This window comes from Hylobates moloch, unplaced genomic scaffold (assembly GCF_009828535.3).
Source record: "Hylobates moloch isolate HMO894 unplaced genomic scaffold, HMol_V3 SCAFFOLD_2, whole genome shotgun sequence".
In the NCBI taxonomy this organism is placed as follows: domain Eukaryota; kingdom Metazoa; phylum Chordata; class Mammalia; order Primates; family Hylobatidae; genus Hylobates; species Hylobates moloch.
In genome coordinates, this window is record NW_026652277.1 from 2,053,713 (window position 1) to 2,062,446 (window position 8,734).

Consider the following 8,734-nt stretch of genomic DNA (forward strand, 5'->3'; position numbering starts at 1 on the left):
GTATGGGTTTTTTTTTATTTTTAATTCATTAATAACGGTAGTGTCTTCACCGTATCTTCTCATTTGACTAGGAGTTTGTCTGAATTCTAACTTAGAAATAATTTTTCTTCAGTGTTATGAAATCATTTCTTCAATGTCTTCTAATCTCTAGTGTTGTTTTTGAGGAATCTAAGGTATTCTAATCCCTATTTCCTGAGGTAAGAACCTCTTCTTTTTGGACTACTTAATTGAATCCCTCCTTCCCATCTTCTCTCTTATTTTTTTTCTTTCTGAGACTCCTGTTATTACTGTGGTAAGACTTTTAGGATTAGTCCTTGTTCCCTCTCCCTGTGTTCCTGTGTTTTTGCTCTGTCTTCTGGGAGAATTTCCTGTTTCTTCCAAGTTTTTTTTTTTTTTTTGAGACAGAGTCTAGCTCTGTCACCAAGGCTGGAGTGCAGTGGCGCTCTTGGCTCACTGCAAGCTCACCCTCCCTGGTTCATGCCATTCTCCTGCCTCAGCCTCCCAAATAGCTGGGACTACAGGCGCCCACCACCACACCTGGCTAATTTTTGTATTTTTAGTGGAGATGGCATTTCACCATGTTAGCCAGGATGGTTTCGATCTCCTGACCTCGTGATCCGCCCACCTCGGCCTCCCAGTCATGGCTGGGATTACAGGCGTGAGCCGTCATGCCCAGCCTATGTCTTCTGAGTTTTTAATTGAGGTTCCCTGTAATTCTTAGAAGCATGTCCTTATGAGTCACACCCTATTCTTACCTCATGTGTAGAGTAACTTCTGTTGTGTTTCTGAGAATCTTATGATAATATGCTTGACATTCTCTCTCTCTCTCTCTAGTTGCCCAGGCTGAAGTGCAGTGGCATGACCACGGATCACTGTAGCCTCAACCTCCTGGGCTCATGCAATCCTCCCTCCTCAGCCTCCTGAACAGATGGGACCACAGGCACACACCATACCTGGATCCTGGCTTTTTTTCTTCCTCCTTTAAGCTGTTTACTGGTTTTCTGATTTGTATAAACTTTCTATTTCACATCATAGACTTTCCTCAGGCATCAGGACATCCATAATTCTTTATTTATAAATAAAAAGGATGAAATAAGCTGCTATTTGGAAGTTCTGAGCCAGAGATGGGTTTTCTGAACATTGAGCTTGGTCATTAGATGGATTGTTTGCTGTGGAGGACACAAGGTCATGTCTTTATTTTTTCTCTTGGGCAGTTGAGATTTTTCATAAAAGTGTCATCTCATCTTTGTCTGAAAAGTAGGAATTCATCTAACTGTGCTCTGGGACTAGCTCTGGAAAGACCACTAGCAGCCAGCATCTGGTGTGCAGAGGTTGGTCTGCTTCTCATTTGCAAAATGGCAGCCATGCCTTCAGCCACGGTGGCTTCTCCCTGTCTGAGAACCTCCATGACTCCCTCTCACAGAGTCAACCTGAGCATGTTGGAGTGAAACAGAACAGGTGCAGCCACTGGATACCTGGAGATGGCGAAAACAATCTAAGGGCTGAACAGCTTCACAGGAAGAGTCCATGTCCTTGTCCTAGTCAGGGTCCTCCAGAGAAGCAGAAGCAGTAGGATGTGTGTGTGCGGGCATGCATGTGAGTGTGTGTATGTAATAAGGGATTGGCTCTCATGACCATGAAGAAGACCATGTCATCTGCAGTCAGCAACTTGAAGACCCAGGAGAGCCAATGATTTAGGTCCAGTCTGAGTCTGAAGGCCCAAAGACCAGGAGAGCTGAAGGTTTTGTTCTAGTCCAAAGGCTGGCAAACTCAAGACATAAGATCCAGTATTTCAGTTCAAGTCAAAGGCTGAAAAGTGCTGACGTCCCAGTTTAAAGGCCATCAGTTAAAAGAGTTCTCCTTGAATTGGGGAGATGTCAGCCCTTTATTCACATTTAGGTATTCAGCTGGTTAGATGAGGCCCACCTGTATCAGGGAGGCCAACATGCTTTACTCGGTCCGCCAACTTAAATGTTAACTTCATCTAAAAACAGCCACCCTGGCACCTCCAGAATAATGAACGTTTGACCAAATATCCTGTGGCCCAGCCAAGCTGACACATAATTAACCCTCACAGTCTACCTCTTCGATGCAGTCCTATTTTTCATCCCTAATTCCAACAGTACTGGGGGTCTCTGCACCTTTTGAGAATCTGCATTTATTTATTTATGTATTTATTTATTTGTTTTGTTTTCTGAGACAGAGTCTCACTCTATCACCTCAGCTGGAGTGCAGTGGTGCATGTCTTACTGCAGCCTGACCTCTCAGGCTCAAGCGATGCTCCCACTTCAGCTTCCTAAGTAGCTGGGACCAAAGGCATGCGTCACCACGCCCAGCTATTTTTTTTGTAATTTTTGTAGAGACGGGGTCTCGACATGTTGCCTACGCTGGTTTTGAACTCCTGGGCTCAAGCGATCCACCCACCTTGGCCTTCCGAAGTCCCTGGATTGCAGGTGTGAGCCAACATGCCCAGGACTGAGGATCTGCATTTAAATTAGATTTTTTTCCATCTTTCCTCACCTCATGAGCTTGCGGTGCCTGTTTGGATCTGTTAGATGAATTTCTACTCTACTGTTTTCTTTACAGATTACAATATTGTTTAATGGCTTTCTGCTCCCCTGATGGTCACCTCTTTGTGGGTTTGCACACTTATTTTTAAATGCCTTTGCCATGGTACTGAGGACTTGGAAGAAGGATCTATTAGACACATTCAATCTATTTCTACTTTCTGAACTCCAAAGTGTCTTTACTTAATAAAAATAGTAACTTGCTCATTCAACGTATGAAGTTTAAATTAAGATTTAATATTATTTTATCTCTGCTGTATGTGCTCAATAGATATTTAATTAATGGAATTTTGTGTATGCACATATCTTAATTAACACAAATAGGTATGAATTATGTGTGCTTACCTCTACCTATAAATATCAATGCATTTGAATATGTGTAATATGTGGTAATATTCTTTTACATAAGTTGGTAAGTGTACCTACCATCATTCGCTTGGAAAACTGAAGGTTAAAATACTATAAAAGATAAGTATGTTTAAGTAGTTATAAGCAAAGTGTGTATATACATATATATATATATATGTAGAATAAATATTGTATTTTTCTGTTAGAATTGAAAACCTCAGGTTGTACTAGAGTCCTTCAATTTTTATGCTAAGTATTGGTTGTAACCTGAATATGATAGTAGTTAGCATGAACTCTGAAATCATAGTTTTGCCATTTGAAATATGACTGAGTGAGGTAATAGTGTTCTTTGGTGAGCATTTTGAGTTTTGTGCTTCACATCTGTAAACTGATAAAATCCTATTATGCCTTCCAGCTATGATGCTTATACCATGGGCTGCATAATTATAAGATTAAACATTCTACATAAGCTGAGAATCATACATAATTGAGAATCATCTGCACCTCTGCAGGGCTATCCTAAGTTGTTTAACTTCAGACATCCTTTCTTACCCAAAGCAAGCTCACATATCTTGGAAAGTGCTTGTCATTTTCATTTGCCTTATTTTTACTGTCCACCTTCTTTGTACCTCTGTACCTCCCTATGTGAAACTATTTCTGGTTGTGGATCCTCTTCTGGAATTAGCTGATTAAATTATAGACTCTTATTCTGAATCCCTTGACTACTGTCAAAACATATTTGTGTTAAGGTTTCAATCCCTGTCATCATCTGAGAAGCCTTGATTAGTTCATGTTGCAGACTTTCTGTTTATAATGAAAGCATTTCTTAGCATCTTGACCTTTCAGATCATTTGTATCAAAACTAATATTCCAGGACTTTATGTTTTAATGAATATACAGTTGTCAACACTTTTCATCTTCTTTTTATACTCTAAATCATGCTACTTTTGGTAAGTTATTTCTTTCTAATTAGTTTTTATGTTCAGATGGTAAAAGATAATGGAATTACTTACAGTTTTATTATTGATACATAGGATTTCGTTTGCAAATGTATAATATGCCATGATTATGTACAGTAATATAAACTATATGTAAGTTATGAAGCATAATGATGGGAGATGTATTCATGAATTCATCATACAAATTAAGAAATAAAATATTTGTTATATCACTAAACTACCCATGTGCTCCTTTTCAAATCCTATCCTCTCGTCTTAACTGGAGAAGATAGCACGATCTTGGATTTTTTTTTTTTTTCTCTTTGTTATTCTTTAGCTTTATTACAGAATATATCCCTACACATTCTACTGTTTGGTTCTTGTACCTTTGATTTTATATAAATGGTATGCAGCCTTCTGCTATAGATGTAAAGTAACTTTTGATTAGTATTGGAAAGTGCCTGCTTTAATTTTAATCACATATTCAATGAGATAAAAGGTAAAATCTAGAATCTCAATGGAGAATTGGAAAGTATCAAAAGCAAACTAGATCGGAAGATGCAAACAAACAAACAAAAACAAAACAAAACACAAACAAACAAAAAGCCATATTAGAGATTTAGACTTTGGTGTTTGATTTAAAGTTAGATTAGAGATCATTAGGAAAAGTGGAGCAAGGACCTCCAGAAACACTTCTTTCCATAAAAACGAGAACATTTCCCCAAAATTACCAAAATAAACTTTATTAAAACTCCATAACATAACCAAAGGCTTATACTCATCTGGAAGCACTTATATTGAAGAAAACCAGCTAACTCTGGGTAGAAGAGTGAGCTTTGTGATATTTTTACTTGCTCTATTCACATCACCCTCTCCCAGCTCCATGAGAGCCTTGAAAATCAAATGCTGTGATCACAACTAGCAGCAAAGCAGCCACTCAAAGGCTTAGAATGGAACTTGGCCTTTTTCAAAGTCCCAATCTCAGACGACTGTCATCATCTGACCTGTCTGGACTTTCTGTAGAAAGTCTCATTTGTAAGGCTTGTCTTCCGTTTGCCTGGTGCAGACATTGCCCAGGGTGAACAGCCTTTTCTCAGAGGGTGTTTGTCAAAAACACAAACAAACAGAAGTAACTATTCAATAACAGAGCTGCCTGAGATTGGGAGAACACTCGAAACAAAAACAAGCTAAGTCAAAACCTTGAAAGTGAAATCTGGAGAAGAAGGTATTCCTGGGAGCTTTCAGAAGCTGCATTGGCTCCTGGGCATCCATAAGCCCAAGCACAAGCTTGGGTCTCTGCACATGGCCAGGGCTGTGCGATGTTCAGGGCAGGACAGAGAAGGACATACACACTCACTTCTGCTGAACCTGAAGCCTCTGCACAAACACGAAGTGAGGGCTGAGGCAGAGTTGTAAAGAAATGCACACCATGGCATGCCATAAAAACTTGTAAAAAGCCAAAGACAGTGAAAATGTATTGAAAACAGCAAGAGAGGAGCAACTCATTGCATACAAGGAAGCCTCAATGAGATTACAGTTTATTTATCTTCAGAAATTATGATGTCCAGAAGTCAGTAGGATGATGTACTGAAAGCACAGAAAGAAGAAAGAAAGAAAGAAAGAAAGAAAGAAAGAAAGAAAGAAAGAAAGAAAGAAAGAAGAAAGAAAGAAAGAAAGAAAGAAAGAAAGAAAGAAAGAAAGAAAGAAGAAAGAAAGAAAGAAAGAAAGAAAGAGGCCATTAACCAATAATTACCTGTGCAGCACAACTGTTTTCACAAATGGAGAAAACACATTGCAAGATACAAGCAAAAACAAAAACAAAACAAAATATAAATAATTGGTCATTTTATTAGTCTTGCAAGTAATAGTGAAGGTAGCTCTTCAGGCAGAAATAAAATGACCCTAGACAGTAACTCAAATCTACATGAAGAAACAAAGGGCACTGATGAAAGGAATTGCATAGTTAAGTAAAAAAGACAATATAAATGTATTTTTTGTTAATGACATTATCTCTCTTATTTGATTTGAAAACAATTAGATAAAGTAATAATTATAAGACTGGATTGATGGGGTACAAAAGATAAAATATATATTATTTTTATGGAAAATAATAAAAATAAATTTAAGGGAAAGGAGCTTTATGAAGAGAGACTAAAATAATCTCAGTAAAACACTGGTGTGTTTTTTGGCTGCATAAATGTCTTATTTTGAGAAGTGTCTGTTCATATCCTTTGCCCACTTTTTGATGGGGTTGTTTGTTTTTTTCTTGTAAATTTGTTTGAGTTCATTGTAGATTCTGGATATTAACCCTTTGTCAGATGAGTAGGTTACAAAAATTTTCTCCCATTCTGTAGGTTGCCTGTTCACTCTGCTGGTAGTTTCTTTTGCTGTGCGGAAGCTCTTTAGTTTAATTAGATCCCATTTGTCAATTTTGGCTTTTGTTGCCATTGCTTTCGGTGTTTTAGACATGAAGTCCTTGCCCATGCCTATGTCCTGAATGGTATTACCTAGGTTTTAACATATGTAACAAACCTGCATGTTGTGCACATGTACCCTAAAACTTACAGTATAATAATAATAAAATTAAAAAAAAACTCGTAAATAGAATTTGGCCGCATATTTAAAAGACTATATAGCATGACAGCTATGGTTTCAACTTTTAAGTTTCCTTAAAAGTTTATGTGTTGAAAACTTAATCCCCAATGCAGCAGTGTTGATATCTGTGGTCTTTAAGAGGTGATTAGGTCAGGAGAGCCAAGTCCTCATGAATGACTTAATGCCATTGTCACACACATGGGTTAGTGATTGTGAGAGTGGGTTTGTAATAAAAGCAGCCCCCTATTGTTCTTTTTGTCTCATGTCTTGCTTCTGCCTTTCCACCTTCCACCATGTAACTAGGCAACAAGAAGGCCCTCACCAGATGTCTGGACAGATGCTGGTGCCATGCTGTTGGACTTCGCAGCCTCCAGAAGCCAAATAAATCTCTACTCTCTATAAATTACCCAGTCTATGGTATTCTGTTATAGTATCAGAAAACAGTCTAAGAAAATGACCAAGTGAGACTTTCCCCAAAACTGCAAGGTTGGTTCCCTGTTAGAAAATCAATTGAAGTAATGTATTTTATCAAGAAAACAAAAGCCCAAAATTACATGATTATCTCGATAGACACAGAAAAAAAATCTGTTAAAATCCAACACCAATTTATGATGAAAATACTCAACAACTAACAATAGAATAGAGCCCCTCAAACTGATAAAGGGTATCTCAAAATACCCATATCTAATGTTATTCTTAGTCATGAGAGACTGAAAGCTTTCCCTTGGGGGTCAATGATAAGACAGAAATGCCCTGTCTTACAATTTACACTCAAATTCTACTTGATTTCTAGCAAGGGCAAGTAGTCAAGTAAAGCATCCAGATTGAAAGTAAAGAAGTAAATCCATGTCTATTTGCAAGGACAATCTAATTTATAAAACATCATAATGAATCCACAAAAAAAAACCTTTAAAGTTAATAAACACAACCAGCAGGATTGCAGCCTACAAGATCAGTATAAAAAATCAATGGTAACTTTATTTAAAATAGCATCCAAAATGAGACATTTTAAAATAAATTTAACAAAAGAAGTGAATATGTGTACAGTGGAGGCTACAAAACATCATTGAAATAAATTAAAGACCCAATTGAATGGAATCTAGTCTATGCTCATTGATTGAAATCTCTATATTGTTTAGATAACAATATGCTCCAAGATGAGCTACAGATTCAATACAATTACTATCAAAACCTACCTTTGTTTTTGCATGTAGTAACAAAATGATCCTAAAATTCATATGGAAAATTGAGGTACCCCAAAAAGCAAAAAAAAAAAAAAAAAAACTTAAAAATAATAATTTTGGAGAACTTCTAAGTTTTTATTTCAAAACTTACTATGAAGATAAAGGTAGACAGAATAAACAGTAAAAAAGGAAGATAATCTTGATTGCCTCTAAGCTAATTATTTTGAATTTAAATGAAATGTTCAAGTACCCAGAAAAAATGGAACATCAGCAAAGCTGACAAAGAAATAGAAAATCTGAAAGGCCTAAAAATCACAGTGCAATTTAAGCTTTATTTAAAAACATTCCAATGAAGAAATTCCCCCAAACTGTAATTTAACATAGTTTACAAAATATTAAGTAATTCCAAATTTAGAAAAATCTTTCCAAAATTAAAATACAGAATACTACTGATCTTGTTATATGAGATCAGTATTGCTTTCACATGAAAATGAAAGCAATGAAAATACAGAAATATTATCCTCCCCAAATAGATTACTTACAACTCTAATGCAAATCTCAGTAGATTACCCTGCACAATTTGGTAAGAAAACTCTAAAATTTCCAGGAGGATGCAAAGGTCAGAAATAGACAAATTTTAAAGAAAGAGCAAATTGTGGAAGAATTTGCTTTACTGGATACCAAGATTTTTATAGTTACAGCAATTAAGATAATATGGTGTTTCGATATAGAGAAGATTATCATGGCCCCGACACAAGGATGACATGCGAATTTGTGAAGCGTTCCATGTTTTTGAGTCATCATGAACAGATGAATAAAGGGCTCTTTTTGTCATTTTCTGAAAAATAATAAAAAATATTTTCCTTTCTTCAAGGAAGTGAGTATTTTGTAGCTGAAGGAATGGCTTTCACAGAATACGAATAAGTTCAGTTATGAAAGATACCAGTAAAGAAAAATAAAATAAAATAAATAAAATGGGGGAAGCATCCCCCCCTTGGTTTAAGACAAAAGAAGAAAAGATAATATGGTGTTTCTACAATGATAGAGAAATACTACAATAAAATAGAATGGAAAACCCAGAATCATACCCATTCATAAAAAC

At 36.5% G+C, this 8,734-nt stretch overlaps 1 non-coding gene across 1 annotated transcript; it reads left to right on the plus strand.

Moving 5' to 3' along the window:
* Positions 1-8,324: 8,324 nt before the first annotated feature.
* Positions 8,325-8,426, plus strand: LOC116477417 (U6 spliceosomal RNA). The gene has a single exon (XR_004250449.1). It is a non-coding gene; the product is annotated as a U6 spliceosomal RNA (small nuclear RNA).
* Positions 8,427-8,734: the final 308 nt, after the last annotated feature.